The sequence below is a fragment of the Lycium barbarum genome, chromosome 12, assembly GCF_019175385.1.
Source record: "Lycium barbarum isolate Lr01 chromosome 12, ASM1917538v2, whole genome shotgun sequence".
Lineage (NCBI taxonomy): Eukaryota > Viridiplantae > Streptophyta > Magnoliopsida > Solanales > Solanaceae > Lycium > Lycium barbarum.
In genome coordinates, this window is record NC_083348.1 from 36,845,002 (window position 1) to 36,869,758 (window position 24,757).

The following is a 24,757-nucleotide window of genomic DNA, read 5'->3' on the forward strand; positions in this document are numbered from 1 at the left end:
ATTATTTCAGCGATGCCGGTAAAAAGAAAAGCCACAACCGCCCAGAAGGGCAAGGCTACGACAGAAAGGCGGATGGAAAGGGAGCCGTCAATGAATGTAGAAGAAGGTGAATCCCATAATGAGGCTCTATCCAATACCTCTTACACTCTGCCTTTCTTAGAAGAACAAGGAGGGGCTTCAGCTCCGATTCCTATGCCTCCAGTTCCTCCACCGAGTGCTTCGCGTCAACAGATGACCGAGGCCATTCAGTTATTGATCCAGTTGGTTGCCGCTCAGGCTCAACGGCAAAGGGCGGGTCCTGGTGATAGAGTCACTAGTGCAAGGGCATGTGAATTCATGAGTTTAAATCCTCTAGAATTTTTCGGATCAAAGACGGATGAGGACCTGCAAGGTTTTATAGATGAGATATTGAGGACATTGAGGATCATCCATGCTTCGGATACCGAGTCAGTGGAGCTGGCATCTTATAGACTCTGGGATGTAGCCGTCCTATGGTATAATAATTTGATATCTTCGAGGAAGGAAAATGCACCTCCCTCGGTTTGGCAGGAATTCATAGATGCTTTCCTTCGTTACTATTTGCCACCCAAGGTTCGAAGGGCCCGAGCTGACAGGTTTCTGAATCTAAAGAAAGGGAATATGAGTGCTCGGGAGTATAGTCTCCGTTTCAATTCATTGGCCCGGTATGCTCCCAATATTGTAGCCGATATGGGAGATAGAGTACACAGATTTGTGAGCGGTTTAGGGCCACATTTAGAAGAGCAACAACAGCCGCAAAGAGGTGAGCGCGATATTGATAGAGGGAAGAGTAAGAGGGCCAGATCTGCTAGTAGTGAGTATAGAAGGGGGTCAGCAACAGTATTCCAGGTATTCGGGTCAGTCTGCGACTAGTGCACCTCCTCGATTCACGGGTAAGAGATTTGATCGCCCTATTTATTCTGGTCCGGGTCAGAGTTCGAGGGTCTCAGGTCCCCGGTTTGGAGGCGATCCTAGCCAGAGAGACCACCGGTTCCACGATGTAGTCAGTGCAGAAAATTACATTCGGGCCCGTGTCGCCAAGGTTCAGATGTTTGTTATGTTTGTGGACAGACTGTACATGTGATGCGTGATTGTCCCTCGAGGCATGGTAGAGGTGGGGTTCAGCCCACAGGATCAGTAGCCGATTCTTCTTCATATATGCGCCCCGTAGGGCAGACTTTCCAGACTCTGGCAGGCCGCGGTAGGGGCAGAGGGAGCATCCAGTTCAAGTGGCACCCAGTCCCGTATTTATGCTTTAGCCGGACGATAGGATCTTGAGTCTTCTCCAGATGTGGTTACATGTATACTATCCATATTGTCTCATGACATTTATGCATTTATTGATCCGGATTCTACATTATCTTATATTACTCCTTATATTGTTGGCCGCATTAGGGTGAAACCCGAGCCAATTAAACCTTTCGAGGTATCTACTCCGATCGGTGATCTAGTAATAGTTAGACAAGTGTATAAAAATTATGTGATTGTGGTAGGTGATCGTCAGACTGAAGTTGATTTTGTTGAGCTGGAAATGTTAGATTTTGATGTGATTATGGGCATGGATTGGTTGGCCTCTTGTTATGCTAATGTTGATTGCAGAATGAAAACAGTTTGATTCTAATTCCCGGGAGAACCCGTGCTTGAATGGAAAAGTAATACAGCGTCTCCAAGAGGTAGGTTTATTTCCTACCTTAAGGCAAGAAAGATGATAGCTAAAGGATATATTTACCATTTAGTTCAAGTTTATAATACTGAAGCAAAGCCGCCAACTTTTCAATCCATCCCGGTAGTAAACGAATTTCCGGATATATTTCCAGATGAACTTCCAGGCCTTCCTCCGAAAAGGGAGGTTGATTTTGCGATGGATGTGTTGCCGGACACCAAGCCTATATCTATTCCTCCTTACCGAATGGCTCCTTCAGAGTTGAAAGAGCTAAAGGCGCAATTAAAAGATTTGCTTGAGAAAGGATTAATTAGGCCTAGTTTATCACTGTGGGGAGCACCTGTCCTATTTGTGAAAAAGAAAGATAGTTCCCTACGGATGTGCATTGACTATAGGCAATTGAACAAGGTGACGATAAAGAATAAATATTCGCTTTCGAGAATTGATGATTTGTTTGATCAGCTGCAGGGCGCCAAATGGTTTTCCAAAATTGATCTGAGATCGAGGTATCACCAAGTGAGAGTTAGAGAGGAGGATATTCCAAAAACGGCCTTCAGAACTAGATATGACCATTATGAATTTCAGGTGATGTCGTTTGGTTTAACTAATGCCCTGGCATTGTTTATGAATCTGATGAATAATGTATTCGGGCCCTTTCTAGATCTATTTGTGATCGTGTTCATCGATGACATCTTGGTATATTCACTACTAAAAAAACGGGAAAAGCTGACGGACCGCATCGGTTTTTTTAATGAAACCGACGGGAAACCGACCCTTTACGGTTCGTCGGTTTACATAGCCTCTCTTTTTGGAAACCGACGGACCACGTCGGTTTTTTCCGACGGACTGCGTCGGTTACGTGGTCTATCGGGTTTTATCCAATAATTTAAAAAAAAAAAAAAAATCGACGGACTGAGTCGGTTTTTTTAATTTCTGATTTTTGATCTTATATAACAACAATATATATTTTATGAAAAAACCGACGCACTGCGTCAGTTTTTTTTTTTTTAATTTAAATAAAAAACTGACACAGTGCGTCTATTTTTTCATAAAATTTAAGAATTAATTTCCAGAAAACCGACGGACTGAGTCGATTTTCTGGAAAATTTCCAAAATTAATTTCCAAAAAACCGACGGACTGCATCGGTTTTCCGTCGGTTTTTTGAAAAATTTCCTGCATGCAATTCATGCATTTTCTGCAACCACACCTGCACAGAAACCAGTACCAAAAGCTACTTAAAACTAGCATTAAAATGCTCCAAATCAATTCTAAAAGAGCTACAACACATAAAATTACCCTAAGTAATAATAAAACACATCAAACACGATCTAAACACATCAAATACGATCTAAATAGACCTTCAAAGTTCAGAAATATTTTAATGTCCAGCCAAAAGTACCATTCAAATACAACAATGAATTCTATCATACGACAATCCTAATTTGGAAACCAATCTCTTTGCTTCGTAGTAACTCTTAGGTATGTCGAATTCTGGACTAACTAGTTCCCCTACAAGCTTAATCATTGAGTCCATAGCAGCTTCAGCAACAGTCCAATCTGATTTGATGTTAATCATTCTAACTGCAACAGACAACTTAGAATGCTGACTCCCTACCCAAAGTGGACGACTAGCCTCTTCTAATTCTTGATAGAAGTGCATTGCTTCTTCATTAGGAGGTTCCTCAAAATTTTGCTCAGGTTCAAACCCAGACTGTATGCCAAAAGCATCATTAACCATATCATTAACTCTATCGCATTGGAAATGACTATATTCCTGCGACACACTACTTTCACCGACAACCATATTGTAAAATATACCATTGACCCCTCAGTCTCTCCATGATCAGTCCAAATATAATATTTCTGCTTAAACCCACGACTATATAAATGAACCCTAACCGCTTCCGGTTTCAAATACTTCATACACCGACAATGAGAACAAGGACACCTAATTACCCCTTCATTTTGAAAAGGGTGAAGTGTCATTGCATGTGTGATAAACCCATCAACACCTTCAACAAATTCATCATGTACACCCACACGATTACTATTATTCATATTATACATCCACATACGATCTATCTACAAAAATATACCCACAAATTATTGAGGTTATAGAATTATATTATAACTTAAGAATTCTAACTTAAAATATAACTTAAGAAAACACAATCCCAACCACTTCTAACTTTGAATTCTCAATAACAATTTTAACTTTAATAATTTATAAATTCTAACTTTAATATAATTTTGAAAAGCACAATCCCAACCAATTCTAACTTTGAATTCTCAATAACAATTCTAACTTTAATAACTTATGGATTCTAACTGTCACACCCTAACCTTACTAGGGTGTGATGGGCACCCGACCCTTACATAGGGTCGAGCGAACCCTCTGACCCTTAGTACACAAATAATCTTGTTGGACTTTTAAATTAAATAGAATGAAATACATAGTAATACTTTCAGAAATATTTTTTCCGTTATTTTCAAATCAAACCAAAATCCATAATCATATAGAATTTATATCATAACACAGGATGACATATCGGCTGATGGAGCCGCTTACAAAACCGACATACTATACCCACGACTCTGTCTGCAAAGTCTCTAACTTCGAGCAAAACATCATAGCATAATACTCTGACCCGGCAACACTCCAGAGGCAAATGGAGCTTGCCAACTTCGCTGGAACATCTTCTGTAATGACTTCTACTCATCTGGGTGTACCTGCGCGGCATGAAATGCAGCCCCCGAAGAAAAGGGGTCAGTACGGAAAATGTACTGAGCATGTAAGGCATGAATTACAGGCAAACTGAACCATAATCGACACAAGCAGTACAAACATAAGTACATTATTCAGAATACCAAGCTACTTATTTTTCAGAACGCAGATCGTATCTGCCGATGACATATGTCAGAAGAAGTACAGAGAGTAAGTAAATCATCCAGAATATCCAAATACTTGTTTTCCAAACACAAATCATATATGCCGAAGTCATATGCCAGAAGAAGTACAGAAGATAAGTGGCTTATCCAGAATATCAAAATGCTTACTTGAAACACAAATCATGCATGTCAGAAACGGTGTCCGGTTCTTGCGGGACCCGGGGAACGTGGTCGCCACCCCGTCTTTGGCGCCACACACATCATACTCCAGAAGATTTACTCCGTAATCTCCGTCACACATAACACATCATAGCATATACACAGTACCCGGAAACCGGACATATATACACGAGAACCCGGGAACTGAACACATCATACTCCATAACATATACACGGTAACCGGGGACCGGACACATATACACGGTACCCCAGAACCGGACACATCATACTCCGGAATCATATATATGGAACCCGGCCCTCAAGCAAGGGACTCGGCGAACCATACGCACGATACATACCGGCCCGGGACACGGCGAAAGAGGTCATGACACATGCACGACCAGAGTAGTGAGAAACTGTATGCATATAAATCAAGACTCGATAGATAGGTATACTTACCGACGTCTGAAGGCTCAGAAACAAGTTTTGGGTCAATCCGACTTAATATAATAAAGTTATGAGCGTTTGAAGTTTTACCAAAGGATTTCAAGCAATCGGAAACCATTTGCGAAAATTGGGAACATTAATACTTACAGAACTCTTCCAAAAGCATATCAAAAGTGAATAAGAGACATATACGAACTCGAAATCAAAGAGCAGAGTAACCCCCAAGATGCATATCATACCTTATTTGGCTCTAGGACATGCCAAAAGAAAGAAAGGGTAAGCCTTACATACCTGTGCCGCGCCTTATTAGCTACGCTTATTTATCCAAGCTTGCTATTCTACATTCAAGAAGATTTTACATAATCATTAGATTCATTGTCATTCACTTGCCTTAGCTTCTCAAACAAATCCACTTATAATCTGCCGAAATTTCGGCAGCATTTCCCCTGTAAACACATCATCCCCGAGAATCTAACTCGGCCAATTTATCAACAACAAACCCGATAATGCAACTCGGCCAAATTATCAATAACAATACCAACAATCATATCTTCCAACTTCAACAATTATTTCAAAATACATTCTAACATTAACAATTCTTTCTACACAATCCAACGGCATTCCATTTATACTCAATTCAATCACATGAAATCAAGCCAATACCAATGATCTCACATTCAAGTACTCGCCCAAGATCTTACAAGCAAAATTCAAGAATACTTCAAACAATTCACATAATATTCCAAACAACCCAATCGACATACTACTTCACCCGAAACCTTCCAAATTCCACAAGAACACTAACAACACATTTCCTTTCTTCCAAATTCATAAACTACATCAACAATCTATACTTTAGCAATATCATTCATTCTTATATTCATAAGAAACCATACTAATATCACATTAGCTTCTTCCATAATCTATAAACGATTACAACTTCATTTCAAACCATTAAATCTTAATTTTTATTATGGAATCCACAACAACAACAATCAAATTACTAAATAAAAATCAATTCATCTTTCCTACAACATACCATCCCATTCGGCCACCCCCAACATACATCTATTTCATTAATTTCATCCGTTTCTACATGCTACAATACTCACAAATCATCTAGAACACATGAAAGGAGGGGTTAAACCTTACCTTTATTCTTTGACTCCTCTTATTCGGCCAAAGCTTCCATCTTGCACCATGAGTACTTTGCTTGTTCCAACAACCACTCCATGTTAATTAGGGACTTCAAATTAGTTGGAATACTAGAAGAAACTAATTTTTCTTCATCAATTTTCCATGGCCTAATTTTAGGAGCCATGGCCGAATACCTTGCCTCTTCTTTCCTTCAAGTTTCTTGAATTTTCCATGAAGATTACTTTGCCTTATTTTGCCACCACTTTGCTATATTTATACTTAAGCCTCATAAATAAGAATATGGACACATGGCCATGGGTAGGGCCCACACACCCACACACACACATACACGGCCAAAGTTGGCCCTTCATGAACTTTCAAGAACACTTTGTGAAATTCCCGTTTTACCCCTAGCCTTTCACAATATTACCATGGGCCATTTTGCAAATTTCCCTTTCTACCCTTAGTCTTTCTCAATATTTACATACTAATAATATTCATAAATAATATTCATAACAACTTGTACATTAAAATAATTTTTGAAAATGGTCTTGCCCTTAACTTACCACGATTATCCCGAAATATCCGGACGTACAAAATACGGGCTATAACATCCTCCCCCCCTTTAGAACATTCGTCCTCGAATTTTCAACTGACCTCATGGGGTGTCATAATACTTCGGGAGGGTCCTTTTTATAGTTTTCCTTTTTCTTCCTGCCCATTCCTTATCTCTCACCCTATTTCCTTTATAATCGAACTTCTTAGTCTTTACATGAGTCCTCATTCCGTGTCATGGGCTTTCTCATCCGCTGTGCTCACTCATGATCCTTGTGCTCCCCAGATTATCTCTTTTCTGTTATTGCTTCGTTACCACACCTTAATAGAAGCCTTGTCTTTGGTACGCAATCTTCGCTTAACGATCCATATGGCCGCAGGCTGTTCCTTGCTCTCATTTGATCTACAGTATTATAGTCTCGCTTATCATGGTATAATTATCCCTCGTTCTTTTGGTGTTCCTTTTTTTTTCGCCCCCTGTTTCTTTACGTCCTTGTCACTATCCCTTTTAATCTTTCATTCCGAATATTTACCCAAAACATATGTACGTAATGTTTCTTTGCCAATTACCATCCTTCTCAGTCCAGTCACGCTCATGGTGACTTATGATCCGAATTCACCTAACTTCTTAGCTCGCAACATCTTGAGTTCTTACTTCAGCTTTCCTTTATTCCCTTCTCTTCACATTTCTGGACACAAGTATACCTCTCTTTGATTTCTTTGTATTGGCGCTCATTTCATCCTTCGTTATCTCTTGTTGGCGCTCCGGTGGGGATTCCTTACAAATATGATCGAGCATCGCTTCACATCGATGGTTCATATGATTTCATAGCGTATATCTTCATGTTCTGTATAATTAAAGGTCCATGAGTTATTTTCTGGTATCCAGATTACCAATTGTTGATACTTTCGTCATAGTCGCCGTTGTTGTCCGAAATATCTTTTGGATCTTATCATTTTCTTCCTTATTCTTTGTGCACTTAGCTTGTAGGCCTTTCTTGCTCTCTTTGTTACGCTTTAAAACATATCACTGTGTGCTTAGGTACGACGCCAGTTTGCCCGATAGGAGAGATTCAAATCATGACATAAACATGTCATAATTCCTGTTGGCAAGAAGCATTCTCTTAAGGTATCTTTCATTCCTTTCCCTTCATGTCGATCTCATGGTACCCTCATTGTCAATTCGTTTCTACTTCTTCCATGTATCCTTTGGATGTGCCGACATGTTTCGAACTCTGGTCCCGAGCTAATAAATTTCCTTTCTTGGTGCTTGAAAATGTTGTGATTCCCCCCTCCTCCTTTTAAGGGGCTCCTTATATGCCAGCAGTCCTTTTGTGAAGTCTTCGTTTATACCTTACTCCTCGTCTTTCTTTCCAACTCTGTGCACAACATATCGAAACTTCTTACCATAAGTTTTTCTTTCATTTTGCGCCTATATCATCATTCTTATCAATATTTCCATATCCTTCCATCCACTATTAATCCTTTCACTCATTTAGCTCGCTTACTCGTGATTCTTCTTAACCATGCTCTTGTGTTGCAACCGCGCATCCATATTTCTCGAGCGTCCACTACCTTTGCTCTTAGCACAAAATCCTTACAGTTTACACTCTCCCTATCCTCGCTCATCGAATCCTTTGACTATACTTATGGCATTATGACCGAGCGGTCTTCCATACACATTCTTTATATTTCATTCCATTTTCTCTAAGATCAAGTCCTTCAGACCTCACATGAATTCTCGCTCCACACCTTAAATTTTCAAATCAACAGTGTCGACCCATTATCCTTATTTTTCCTTGGTGCGTAATTGGGTTCCTACCGCTACCTCGTTAAGGTATCCTTCTTATGCCTATGGTTAGTGGTTTCCAATTGCCCTGCGCCTACAAGCTTTCCTCTTCCTTTGACCGACCCATTTATATATTTTTCCTACTTTCATCCTTAACCTTCCTTAGGTTCCTTCCTCCTCGGACACTTTTCTTTTCTTGTTATTTGCCGTTTGGGTTCTGAAGTTCGCGAAATATTCCTTTTAATGCACAAATCCGTCCTATTCTTAAGTCACCCTCTCCGGAAAACTCTTCCATGTTCGAGGCAACCACATTAATATGGCTACACATTTATTCCTTTATATACCTTCCAAGGCCGAAGTCCTATAACAGCATCACTAAGCTTAGTCATTCCTTCTCTTACTTCACATTCCTTGTCGTGGTCACTGTTCTTTCGGACCCACTTATTGAAATTGGTCTTCGAACCTCACACATTCCTCTCCTGTTCCATATTACCGCACTTTACCCTTTTCACGTGCCTACCATTGAAGTTTTACCTAAATCGTCTCGTGCTTTGCCTGTAGTTTCTCTCGGGGGATTCATTCACTGAGGTTTCTTACCTTTCACCTTCTTCCGACACTTTGATCTGTTTATTTTCCAGCTACTCACTCACTTTCTTTTCCAAGTGTCATTGTATTAGAATTTTCCAATCTTAACAAGTAGAGAAGATAACAGCAGCTTACCTTATAACATTTGTGCCTTTTATTCTTATTGTTACCTGAACTTCGGTACCCTTGCTCGATTGAGGCTTTCCATACCGCAGCACCGGTCGCGGGGGCACACATCACATGCCCGCCAATACATTCGCATATGGGGTGTCGTACGCATTTATATATATAATTATTATCAACTAACCCACAAAATACTTCCAAACGCTATTCAAGCCTATCCTAATTCCAGAGCTGGGATGCACCTTCTGTCTCTTCACCCGTCTAGCCTGTCTCGTCCTATGTGGCCTTTTATGGTCTCTAACCATCCCATATACTCTAGTTTTCCTTAGGCTACTCTAGCTTCTCATTTGCCGCTTATGTCGGAATATATAGAATTTCTTGCACACTTCCCAGGGGGTCACCCATCCTGAAATTTCTCCTACCTTAGCACGCTTAACCTCGAAACTTTGATGGAATCTGGTGCCTTAATACTGATATAATCGCGTCCACTTCCTCGCATGACCTTTATTACATGATCTGGAGCAAGTCGAGGTCTTACAGACTCCGAGGCATTTTCGTAGCACGTCCTTCTCCTTTACAATTACTATTTTACCCTTTTTAATTCCCAGTGTTCACCTTTCACTTATATGCATAACTACCCTTCGTCCTAAATTCCCAGATTCCCGATGGTAGTAAATATGCCTTCGTCGCCGTTTCTTATGAATACTTCGTGTATCAGCCTGTTCGGATTTCCACTCACCATTCTTATATCATAATCTACAGCAAAACTGCTTATCAACTTTCTCTGAATCCTTCAACAAACCTGGTCCCTCTTATACCATTCTTTCCTTTCAAAATCTATACACAGCAAATATCAACAATGCCTCACAGAACATACGGCTATATATCACATTCTAGCCATCCGGAACTGCCAATTTCAGGTAACAGATCAAATATATCAATACTTACAGCAGTGACTTTCCATATCATCACTTACCTCCTTCAGTCGTATGTAAGGCTTATATATGGAATTTCATTTTCCTATGACTTGGCTCTACCGCACGATCTATGACAGAAAGAAGGTCAACAATCCCTAGATGCCCCGCAGCCTCCTGTTCATAAATGTGGCGCGCTTCACATCATAAACAGGACTCTACCGGACACGACTTTGCAGACAACCCCTAGGACAACTTGCTCTGATACCACTTTGTCACACCCTAACCTTACTAGGGTGTGATGGGCACCCGACCCTTACTTAGGGCCGAGCGAACCCTCTGACCCTTAGTACACACATAATCTTGTCGGACTTTTAAATTAAATAGAATAAAATACATAGTAATACTTTCAGAACTATTCTTTCAGTTATTCTCAAATCAAACCAAAATCCATAATCATATAGAATTTATATCATAACACAGGATGACATATCGGCTGATGGAGCCGCTTACAAAACCGACATACTATACCCACGACTCTGTCTGCAAAGTCTCTAACTTCGAGCAAAACATCATAGCATAATACTCTGACCCGGCAACACTCCAGAGGCAAATGGAGCTTGCCAACTTCGCTGGAACATCTTCTGTAATGACTTCTACTCATCTGGGTGTACCTGCGCGGCATGAAACGCAGCCCCCGAAAAAAGGGGGTCAGTACGGAAAATGTACTGAGCATGTAAGGCATGAATTACAGGCAAACAGAACCATAATCGACACAAGCAGTACAAACATAAGTACATTATTCAGAATACCAAGCTACTTATTTTTCAGAACGCAGATCGTATCTGCCGATGTCATATGTCAGAAGAAATACAGAGAGTAAGTAAATCATCCAGAATATCCAAATACTTGTTTTCCAAACACAAATCATATATGCCGATGTCATATGCCAGAAGAAGTACAGAAGATAAGTGGCTTATCCAGAATATCAAAATGTTTACTCGAAACACAAATCATGCATGTCAGAAACGGTGTCCGGTCTTTGCGGGACCCGGGGAACGTGGTCGCCACCCCGTCTTTGGCGCCACACACATCATACTCCAGAAGATTTACTCCGTAATCTCCGTCACACATAACACATCATAGCATATACACGGTACCCGGGAACCGGACATATATACACGAGAACCCGGGAACCGAACACATCATACTCCATAACATATACACGGTAACCGGGGACCGGACACATATACACGGTACCCCAGAACCGGACACATCATACTCCGGAATCATATATATGGAACCCGGCCCTCAAGCAAGGGACTCGGCGAACCATACGCACGATACATACCGGCCCGGGACTCGGCGAAAGAGGTCATGACACATGCACGACCAGAGTAGTGAGAAACTGTATGCATATAAATCAAGACTCGATAGATAGGTATACTTACCGACGTCTGAAGGCTCAGAAACAAGTTTTGGGTCAATCCGACTTAATATAATAAAGTTATGAGCGTTTGAAGTTTTACCAAAGGATTTCAAGCAATCGGAAACCATTTGCGAAAATTGGGAACATTAATACTTACAGAACTCTTCCAAAAGCATATCAAAAGTGAATAAGAGACATATACGAACTCGAAATCAAAGAGCAGAGTAACCCCCAAGATGCATATCATACCTTATTTGGCTCTAGGACATGCCAAAAGAAAGAAAGGGTAAGCCTTACATACCTGTGTCGTACCTTATTAGGTACGCTTATTTATCCAAGCTTGCTATTCTACATTCAAGAAGATTTTACATAATCATTAGATTCATTGTCATTCACTTGCCTTAGCTTCTCAAACAAATCCACTTATAATCTGCCGAAATTTCGGCAGCATTTCCCCTGTAAACACATCATCCCCGAGAATCTAACTCGGCCAATTTATCAACAACAAACCCGATAATGCAACTCGGCCAAATTATCAATAACAATACCAACAATCATATCTTCCAACTTCAACAATTATTTCAAAATACATTCTAACATTAACAATTCTTTCTACACAATCCAACGACATTCCATTTATACTCAATTCAATCACATGAAATCAAGCCAATACCAATGATCTCACATTCAAGTACTCGCCCAAGATCTTACAAGCAAAATTCAAGAATACTTCAAACAATTCACATAATATTCCAAACAACCCAATCGACATACCACTTCACCCGAAACCTTCCAAATTTCACAAGAACACTAACAACACATTTCCTTTCTTCCAAATTCATAAACTACATCAACAATCTATACTTTAGCAATATCATTCATTCTTATATTCATAAGAAACCATACTAATATCACATTAGCTTCTTCCATAATCTATAAACGATTACAACTTCATTTCAAACCATTAAATCTTCATTTTTATTATGGAATCCACAACAACAACAATCAAATTACTAAATAAAAATCAATTCATCTTTCCTACACCATACCATCCCATTCGGCCACCCCCAACATACATCTATTTCATGAATTTCATCCGTTTCTACATGCTAGAATACTCACAAATCATCTAGAACACATGAAAGGAGGGGTTAAACCTTACCTTTATTCTTTGACTCCTCTTATTCGGCCAAAGCTTCCATCTTGCACCATGAGTACTTTTCTTATTCCAACAACCACTCCATGTTAATTAGGGCCTTCAAATTAGTTGGAATACTAGAAGAAAATAATTTTTCTTCATCAATTTTCCATGGCTCAATTTTAGGAGCCATGGCCGAATACCTTGCCTCTTCTTTCCTTCAAGTTTCTTGAATTTTCCATGAAGATTACTTTGCCTTATTTTGCCACCACTTTGCTATATTTATACTTAAGCCTCACAAATAAGAATATGGACACATGGCCATGGGTGGGGCCCACACACCCACACACACAGACACGGCCAAAGTTGGCCCTTCATGAACTTTCAAGAACACTTTGTGAAATTCCCGTTTTACCCCTAGCCTTTTACAATATTACCATGGGCCATTTTGCGAATTTCCCTTTCTACCCTTAGTCTTTCTCAATATTTCCATACTAATAATATTCATAAATAATATTCATAACAACTTGTACATTAAAATAATTTTTGAAAATGGTCTTGCCCTTAACTTACCACGATTATCCCGAAATATCCGGACGTACAAAATACGGGCTATAACACTAACTTTAATTCTAAAAATTGAAAAGTAAATCTAGTCGAATAAAGTCTACATTTTAGTTTTGAGGTTATAGAAATATTATAACTTAATAATTCTAACATAACTTAATAATTCTAACTTTTAAAAGCACAATTCCAACCAATTCTAAAAATTGAAAAGTAAATCTAGAGAAATAAAATCTACATTTTAGTATTGAGGTTATAGAAATACTATAACTTAACAATTCTAACTTTGAAAAGCACAATCTCAACCAGTTCTAATTTGGAATGATCAATAACAATTCTAATAACTTATGAAATTCTACCAAAAAGCACAATCCAACAAAAAAAAAACTAGTCAAATAATTAAAGTATACATTTTTTGCACATATTCAACATCAATAATATTACAAAGAATGATAACTAAGCTATCACAAATACATTGACAAAGAACATGAAATATAGCACAATCTCAAGCCAAAAAAAATGACAACTAAACTAGTCAAATAAAGTTTACATTTTTTTTACAAATTCAACATTAATAACATTGCAAATGATGTTTAACAAAGCTAAATAGATTAGCATTAGGCCTAAAATCTACAAATAAAACTAAAATTGAAAGAATTTTAAAAGACCTAAGTTAAGAGAAACTAACCTCAATTAATTAACTTCAAAACGGGTCTGGGGTTGGTGGGGACGGGCTGCGCAGGCGGCAGCGCTGGGCGGAGGGGAGGGGGGCGGCGGGTTGCTAGGGTTTGAGGGGAATGGGAGTTTAATTGGGAAGAGGAGAAGAAATGGGTATGAAAACCCGTCTGGAAAGTTTTTAAAGAAAAAACGACGGACAAAACCGACCCTGTCCGTCGGTTTTTCCCGCACGTTTAACCAGATTTGACCCAAAAAAAATTTTAAAAAAAGGAAACCGACCCTGTCCGTCGGTTTCCTAAAAAAAATTGTTTATTATTTTTTAAAAAACAAATTGAATTGCATAATATTTAAAATATTTTTAAAAATAAAACCGATGTCGTCCGTCGGTTTATATTAATTATTATTATTATTTTAATAAAACCGACGTGGGACTTCGGTTTTTTTTTTTTTTGCGGATATACCTTTTCAAAATTCTGCCAAAAAAACCGACGTCGTCCGTCGGTTTTCTAATTAAAATAATTAAAAAATTAGAAATGTAAAAAACCGACGCAGGGAGTCGGTTGTCCGTTGGTTTTTTAAACCGACAGAGTGCGTCGGTTTTTTGTCCGTCGATTTTTGGAAGTGTTTTAGTAGTGATTCTCGGTCAGAAACAGAGCATGCAGACCACTTGCGTATTATCCTTGGAATTCTTCGGACTCGAGAATTATATGCAAAATTTTCAAAATGCGAGTTTTGGGAAAATTCTATGACTTTTCTGGGCCATATTATCTCAGCTGATGGCATTAGAGTAGATGTTCTAAAGATTGAGGCCGTGAAGACTTGGCCAACTTCTACAACGCCTACAGAGGTTCGAAGCTTTCTAAGATTAGCAGGTTATTATAGAAGATTTGTGGAAGGATTCTCTTCTATCTCAGCACCATTAACGAAGTTAACTCAAAAATCAGCAAAATTCCAGTAGACCGATGCTTGTGAATGCAGTTTCCAGGAATTGAAGGACAAACTAACTTCAGCCCCAGTCCTGACAATTCTAGAAGGATCAGATGGGTATGTTGTTTATTATGATGCCTCCAATGTCGGATTGGGCTGTGTGTTGATGCAACACGGTAAAGTCATTGCCTATGCTTCAAGGCAGTTGCGGAAACATGAGAAGAATTATCCAACTCATGATCTCGAATTGGTTGCGGTTATTCATGCACTAAAGATGTGGAGACATTACTTGTATGGTTTACTTGTTGATATTTATACGGATCACAAGAGTCTCCAATACATTTTCAAGTAGAAAGAGTTAAATCTACGACAGAGACAGTGGTTAGAATTATTAAAAGATTATGATGTGAGTATTTTATATCATCCCGGAAAGGCAAATGTAGTAGTTGATGCACTTAGCCTCAAGTCAATGGGAAGTCTATGTGAGGTCCCTCCGGAGAAAAAGGAATTAATCTGTGAGCTTCACCAGATAGCTAGCCTCGGAGTTCATCTAATTGATTCAGGCAATGCAGGGGTTGGTATTCATAATTCAGTTACTTCATCCTTAGATATGGAGGTGCGAGAGTGCCAATATGAAGATCCCCAGTTGAGTCACTATAGGGATACATTTCCGGAGAATGAGAAGTCACCATTTGAAGTTTCTGCAGATGGAGTTCTTAAGTGCCGAGACAGGCTATGTGTTCCAGATGTTGCAGGGCTACGTCGTCGTATTCTAGAAGAAGCTCATTACTCTCGGTATTCCATCCACCTAGAGGCGACAAAGATGTATCATGATCTCAAGTTAATGTATTGGTGGGATAGAATGAAGAAAGATATAGCAGAATTTATAGCTCAATGTCCAAATTGCTAACAAGTGAAAATCGAGCATCAAAAGCCAGGAGGATTGTTATGTCACGACCCAGCCCCGTGGGTCGCGACTGGTGTCCTATTTGGACACCCAAACGAACTTACGTACCAGATCGACATATCAAAGGTTTATTCAAACTTATCATACGTCATTTTAAACAGATACTGAAAACAGATATCATCTTAAGCGGTCACCCATACAGAAATATCATACCGAAAACCGATAGGCTGGCGGAATACACATCGCCCGGATACACATATATATACAAACATATGGGCCGTTTTGGCCATAATAGCAAACGGGACCGCTTAAGGCACAAATCACAAACATAATCGAACAAACATGACCCATGACCCACATATATGACTACAGGCCTCTACAAACCATAACAGAACATATGACGGGACAGGGCCCCGCCGTACCCCAGATAGTCATATATACATATACAGAGACATATACAATGAAAGGTCTTTACCAAAAGTATGGGCTCCGAGTCAAAGGAGCACTCCAAAGTAGCAGAATGTATCCTACATGGGCGAGTCACCAGAAAAAAACGTTTGTACCTGCGGGCATGAAACGCAGCCCCCGAAGAAAGGGGGTCAGTACGAAATATGTACTGAGTATGTAAAGCATGAAGTACAGTAATCCAAATCAGAACTGAAATAGGGAGTATGGAAAGCGGTTACAAAATCAGTATATCAAACCTGTTTTAAAAACATAAATAATGCAAATAAAATCATGCACAAGGCTCAGGAACATGGTCGCCACTCCGACACTGGCGCCACAACACATCATACTCCAGAAGGTTTCAAATCTCCGTACAATCCCCGAACATATCATATCATCACATCATATCAAAACATCAGAACATATCATATGCCATATCACATCATAACGTCGTATATAAGCGGTACCCGGCCCTATGGCGAGGTCTCGGGAACCGCAACACATCATACTGCCGAATATACATAGTGCGCACGATCACAAAACCGGCCCGGGATCCGGCGGGCGATATCATAGTAGTAGGCACGAGCAGAGTAGTGCGGAAACCATATGCATATAAATAAATATATTTCAAAACTCGATAAACAAATATATTTACGGCATCCGAAGGCTCAGAAATTAGTTTCGGGTCAATCGGAGTTAGTATACGGAAGTTAAGTTACAAACTTTTGAAGTACAGAACTTTCTAAAGGCATTTCAGAAGCTCTTTTCGGAAATTCGAGTGACCTTCATATTAGGGGAACTTTCAAATAACATTATGGGTCAAATCAAATAGAGACTTTAGGACCATATCTACGTATCAAAATATTCATAAAAGACTTTAGTCATATCGATTCTCTTTCGAACAACATTCGGAAACATAACAACTAGAATCTTCGAACATCATAAATACGTATCAAGCCATATGGAATAGCTTATGGAAGTCAAAGATATTAGCCATCCTAGTGGCCCTAAGAATAGGATTTTCTTTAGAAGCATACATATACGTTATTTGTTCATTTCATAAAGGTCATGCCAAAAGAAAAAAAGGTAGGCTTTACATACCGTTTGTCGTCTGTACCAATTCAATAATTTAAACTCGTCTCGATTGGCACTTCAACCTATAACAATGGTAGCATGTCCGTCAAATTGGTGGTTGCTAGTAAACGATAACTCGTTCTTGTATAAAAACAAGTGGGCAGCACTTCCACTACTTGCATACATCCACAACTCACATACGAGGTCAACAACATCGATAACAAGACACAACTCAAGGACATAACAAAATCAGCCCCATATGCACTACATACACCATTGCTATCATTCTTTCTCTTTACATCCATGGAGTACAACAACCACAACAACAAAGTGACTAATACACTAATTCCTTATGTTTATCCAGCCCCTTTAACAATGTTAGGCCAGCCATCAAGAACAGCCCATACTTCAGCAAATATACTACATATATTGTACATAATCATAACTATAATCCCTGCATTTCGACTCAACAAGAGCAGCCACGAAAATTACAACAAACAGCCCCCAAAATGTCACTACAAAACAGCCACGAAATTTATAACAAGCAGCCCCAAAACAGCCACAAAATTCATCACAAAACAGCCATGAAATTCATCACAAAACAGCCACGAAATTCATTACAAAACAGCCCCAAAACAGCCCTTAGTTACCACATAACAATGACCGATAATCTCACGAACATCTAAGAATATACCAAGCAGATCGACACACTTCGCATACGATATTTTATACGCTTCTTTCCTCCAAGTTTGATGATTCACATCAGCAACAACACAGCAACAACATCAACCTCTATATGCAAGAAAACTATCGTAACATTACAACAAGTTCTAAAACAGCCCCATCCATTATAACGTCACAATACAATTCTTAACTATCCTTAGTTCTCCAATTCCTCAAGAACAGCCCCTAACTACAATTTAACCATAACAATGACAACCCCAAATAACCATATAATCACATGAGATTTTCCACCAAAAACCTTATCAAAACAGCCCACAACAACAACAACATCAACTATTATATGCAAGGAAACTGCTCTAATTTCACAAGTTCTAACATGATTTAAACTTTCCTTTCACCTTTTACACATAATCCATAACATTAATAACAACAACCATCCATGTACAAGAATTACTTCAATTTTGCTTCAATAGGAAACCCAAAACAGTCCATCAACACTACAACATCGAAATATAATTTTCTACCTTTATTCCACAAAATCACAAACACATGGAATCAAGTATAATTTTTACCATTGACAACAGCCCCTATACATGTCAATAACCATATTTCCAGCCCTTCAATATAAACAATTATCTACAAATATCATACCATAATAGTGACAACACTAATCAAACTCAACCCAATTAAAACAACTCCAAATCTGCCCATTTTTAATGCCAACTTTAATCAAAAAAATTCTTATTTCCAACTTCACATAATACAACTTAATAGATCCATTACAACATCATTAACTCCAATCTTATAACAAAAGAAAACGAAATCTTACCTTAATTTGGCTAGAAGTTGTGAAATGAAATAATACTTGTTCTTGTTGCTCCAAATGACTAATCCACGTTATTATAGCCTTCCTAACTGGTTGGAATACTTTTAAAATCTGATTTTTTTGATCAAGAAATTCGAGCTCCAATTTTGCTAGCCATGGCCGAATGCCATGGCTTGTGTCTTCTCTCTCTCTAGCTTGTTGTGGAAGATGAAATGAGGGTTTGGGTGGACTTGTGAGTCATTATTTTCCCATTTAGATGCAGCTCATGGGCTGGACACGTGGCCCACCCAAGGCTTGAGCCAATTAAATTTGTCCACATGTCTTGGTGGGGCCCACTTTGTGCACTAATGACTTGTTTAGTGAAAAATTTAAATTTTAACCCCCACTTAATAATCTAATCATGGTAAATTAATCCCAACTTTCCATTAATATTTTTACACTAAGTAAAATTCATAAACAATTCATTTTCTAATAGAGACCGGAAATTAAAGATTTTCTGTTTCGTGCCCGAAAATGATCCCGTCTTTAACTTGAGTCGATTCTCTTGCGAATAACTCGACGTATAAAAATACGGGATATAACATGTTACAAGCCATGGAAATCCCAACCTGGAAATGGGAAGTGATCAACATGGATTTCATTGTAGGGTTGCCTCATTCTCGGCACAAGTATGACTCCATATGGGTAATTATTGACAGACTTACGAAATCAGCTCATTTCTTTCCAATCAGAACCACATATTTGGCAGAAGATTATGCAAAGTTGTATCTTAAGGAGATAGTGCAACTTCATGGTGTTCCAGTGTCCATTATTTCTGACAGAGGAGCACAATTTACAGTTAAATTCTGGAAGTCTTTCCAAGAAGGTTTGGGTACTCAGGTAAGGCTTAGCACAGCGTTTCATCCACAAACTGATGGGCAAGCCGAACGCACTATTCAAACCTTTGAAGATATGTTACGAGCATGTGTGCTAGATTTTGGAGGTAGTTGGAATGAACATTTGCCACTTATTGAATTTGCCTATAACAACAGTTATGATTCTAGCATTCAGATGACCCCATATGAAGCTCTATATGGAAGGAAGTGTAGATTGCCAATTGGGTGGTTTGAAGTAGGAGAGGTATAGCTAATAGGTCCGGAATTGATTCAATAGGCAGTGGAAAAGGTCAAGGTCATTCGAGATCGATCATTGACAGCCCAAAGTCGCTAGAAATCTTATGCGGATAGCCGTCGGCGAGACTTAGAATTCCAAGTTGATGATTGGGTATTCCTGAAGGTATCACTGATGAAAGGCATGATGAGATTTGGCAAGAAGGGAAAATTAAGTCCTCGATACATTAGACCTTATAAGATTGTCCGCAAGATAGGCCAAGTGGCTTATGAATTAGATTTACCTCCAGAGCTTGAAGCAGTCCACCCAGTTTTCCATGTATCAATGCTCCGTAAGTGTGTTAGAGATCCTACTAGAATCGTGCATGTAGATGATGTTCAAGTTACGGAAAAGTTTTCTTATGAAGAGGTACCCATTGCCATACTAGATAGGCAAGTATGGAAACTTAGACATAAAGAGGTAGCCTCAGTTAAGGTCTTGTGGTGAAATAATAATCGAGAGGAAATGACTTGGGAAGAGTAAAAAAACATGAAGTCCAAATACCCACATTTGTTTCCACCTCCGGAAGAGATTCAAGATGAGACGCCATTACCATAAGGTATGTATTGCTTTCTTTAATGCTTTTGGTCGCGTGTGGACATATTTTCTCATTATTATGTTGCAGCCCTATGAGGTGATGTTATTGTGGGTTGTTGTGACAGGATGGTAGTGCCATGTTACTAGGGAAACTCTGGCGAAAATTTTGTAGAATTCCCGAGAACTTAACATTCGAGGACGAATGTTTTTAAAGGGGGAAAAGTGTTACACTTTGGAAAAATTTCATGTTGTTGCACGGTACCTAGACTAATGTAGGATAAGCAGTATATGATGTTCCTACAAGTAAGAAAGGATACTTATTGATTCTAATTAAGATTCCAAAGACATTCGAGGCGAGAGAAGAAGGTTCTTTAAAGAATGTGAAGTATAAGCCGTGTTTTGAAAAGGGTTTGCAAATCACCAAGCTAATGTTGATTTACAATGTCTTGAGGAAGAGTTATAACACTCCTTAGATTGTTAATGAAGTGTTAAACAAGTGCTTAGAAGGTTCCATAAGGATTGGAGATCAAACGAAATGACGAGATTAACTTCGGAAAAATGGAGTTATACGACCACTTATACGGTCCGTATAAGGGTCCGTATAACCTTAACAGGAAGGGGAAATTCCTGATGGTGAAATGCGGTCACTTATACGGACCGTATAAGTGTCCGCATAACACGATTGAGACAGTTTTTTTTTAAGTATAAATATAAGTTCCCACTTCTAATTTCTCATTTTCTGACTTCTCCACCTCTCTCAAGACCTCTAGAAGGTTCCATACATTTCATTAACCTAAACTCAAGGTGAACCCAATATCAAACACCAAAAACTAATGGAATCAAGTGCAAGGAGGCTAGCAAGGGTTCATGGAAGCTAGAAATTTCCTTGTAATTGAAGTTAGGATTTTCTCCAAGTGAAGTGTTTTCATCCAAAGCCCATTCCTTCACAATCAAAGGTGAGTTTTATGTTCATTTCATTCTATTAAGAGTATTAAATGGTTGAAAGACTTGGATTATGGAAGAAAGTACAAAATGGGTTACAAATATGAGAATAGTGATATTCTTGAAAAGTACTTTGACATGAATCATGATTCTTGAGATGTTATGAGTGAAATATTGTTGTAAATGATACAAATGATATTAAAGAAGTATTATATGAGAACGAGTACGGTGTTATGCCATAGCTATGGTCATGAGTCATTTTGGTAGGGAATTGGATAATGTTGAACTTGACAAAGTTATTGATTATGATATTATGAATGTTGTTATTGATGTTAGGGAGTTGTTATATCATATGGAGAAAGTTGTATAAACAAAGAAAGTGTTGTTCAATTTTTGTTATCCCTTAGTCGGCTTAGCTTAACTTCAAGTATGTTTCCAATTATCTAATCTTAGTATGAATTCCCTTGAATGTAAAGTTGTAAGCTTGGAAGGAGGACACTTAGTCGTTAAGGAAACATAAAGGTATGTGAGGCTAGTCCCTTCTTTTTCTAAGGCATGATTCCTATAATATGACATTCCTTTATTTTTCCATGACTTCCTCATATTCCGGAAATTATAAATCTATGGCTATCAAGGACTACTCATAAGATAATGAGAAGAGAAGTGTTATGAACGTGATAATGATGGCGATGAATCTAAGTCTTGAGACCCTAAAGCTCATGATATGATATTCTTATGAAGCTATGATCCTTATATGATTCCTTGATGTTATTCATTATTGCTAGACTCACCTTATAATGCTAGTTCTTTCAAGGTGAGACATGATAATCATGACTACTCCATAATGGAATTGGGGGTTCTCGACCTTACGTCACTCCAATAGAGCTGTAGCATTTAATTGATTTCTAATGCATGCCTTATGATAAGTAATAATGATGAGATTACACCGTACCTAGATGGCCGGGCATGACATCGCTAAGGCGGGCGGCTTATGATTACACCGTGCCTAGATGGCCGGGTATGACACCGCTAAGGCTGGCGGCTTATGATAACACCGTGCCCATTTGGCCGGACATGACACCACTTGTGGGTGGCGTGCGATAGTTACCCGGACGCGGGTTAACGATGATGGTATATTTGATATGCATAACATGTGTTTTCCTTTAAAATTTAAGCAGGCATAGTATTCGCCTTAAGAGGCAATTGACGTATAGGTTATATCTTCGCCTTGTGTTTCATTATTTCTTTATTATGCTAGTATTATTCATGCCTTACATACTCAGTACATTTTTCGTACTGACGTCCTTTCTTTTTGGACTCTGTGTTCATGCCCACAAGTAGACAGGGAGGTAGCCCGGATTCTTAGGAGCTACTCAACAGATTCACAGGAGCACTCCACTATTCCGGATGTGCCATTTTGATACATTATGTTGTGTATATATATTCGGGCATGACAGGGTCCTAGCCCGTCCTTATGTCTTAGTAATCTAGCAGAGGCTCATAGATACAGATGCGCGGGTAGTTGTTGTCTTATGGGTACATCAATGTATATTTTTGTATATCATTTTTGCAGCCGTGAGGGCTTATGTATATTTATGAGTTGCCTTGGAGGTTGTGTACGTTCAGGTTGGGTATGATGAATTGCATAATGAGTGGTGCTCGGTAGTCAGTTCCGGGTACCCGTCATGGCCCCTAGTCGGGTCGTGACAAATGAAATCATATAAAATAAAATGATCATTATCTAAAAGTACTAAGTCATGCTATAGTAAATACGGCTAATATATTAGGCGTATAGAAAATTATCATAATCTAAAAGTATTAAGTCATGTTAAAATAAGTGAGGCTAATAAGTATTAATTACATGACTAAATATTAAAGAAAAACAAGCTTATGTTATGTATTTTCGCTAGCTAAACTAATATAAAACTAAAGAGTAGATATCTGACATTATTGTCACCCTAGTGTTAGAATTGAATTTATTTTGTCAGCATTAGTATTGGTTTGATTTTTGTTGGGTTTTATTTGAGTTAATTATGTTTATGGGCGATAAAACTTATTGGACCATTCAAAATTTCAATTCCAAGCTTGAAATAATATGTTATAAGATAAAAAAAAAACTATGAAAAAGTTTAAGAAATATTTATAAATTACATTATAAATAAAGATTTTTATGTATAAAATAGTTTTGAAATTTTATAGGTGTATGTCGGGTTAGTTTGATTGGGTTTGACTTTTTTTAGTTAAAAACAAACCAAACTAATATTGGTCGATTTTTTTTCTTTAAACCAAACCAAACCACTAGTTAATTATTTTTTCTCGATTTGATTCGTATTATCGATTTGGTGTAATTTGTCGGTTTCCTTTGTACACCCCTATCAAGAAGAATCATCTTGAACGGAGGCAAGTTTAAGAATTCAGCTAATGTGAAATTAATGTTACATTCTTTATTTCCAAAGTCATACTACAATCTTGACTTTCATTTTTATAATTCAACCACATTAGTTTGAATTATTTCCACGTCCCGCTTTATAAAGTAACTAAAAGTAAGCTTAATTCCAATTGATTGGCATATCATGTAAGGATGGCCGAGTGGTCTAAGGCGCCAGACTCAAGTTCTGGTCCTCGCGAGAGGGCGTGGGTTCAAATCCCACTTCTGACATTTTCCTGCTCTTTTTTGTCATTTTTATCTCTACATAGCATTTATTTAATACATGTGTTTAGATTTTATTTAGTTGTTATAAATAAAATAACATTATTAATAAATTCATAACTAATTGTACCGCACCAATAAATAATTAAAATATAAGAAGCATATGCATTTAAAATTAATTGAAAATTTAAAAAAGGAATGTGTTTGTTACCTAATTTAACCAAAAAAATAAATAAAAGAGTATGTATGTAAAAAGGCAAACACCAGTAGCGTTTCCTCGTGAATTTATGTTCATAATTGATGGGTACCACTTTAAATACAATGTTTTTTTCTTTTAGATATTCGTACTTGAAATTTAGCATGTGCATGATATTAATGATGATTATCATAAATATTTTGAAAATTTATTTTTACACATAATATATTTTCTTATAAAATATTGTATTGTTATATAATATTTGAGTATGACTATTATATAGAGGTAATTTTACAAAGAATGTACCGCTCTAAGCCTTAGCAACCGCT

The 24,757-nt window shown here is 38.2% G+C and overlaps 1 non-coding gene across 1 annotated transcript; it reads left to right on the top strand.

Moving 5' to 3' along the window:
* Positions 1-24,157: 24,157 nt before the first annotated feature.
* On the top strand, positions 24,158-24,241 carry TRNAL-CAA (transfer RNA leucine (anticodon CAA)). Its single transcript has one exon. It is a non-coding gene; the product is annotated as a tRNA-Leu (tRNA).
* Positions 24,242-24,757: the final 516 nt, after the last annotated feature.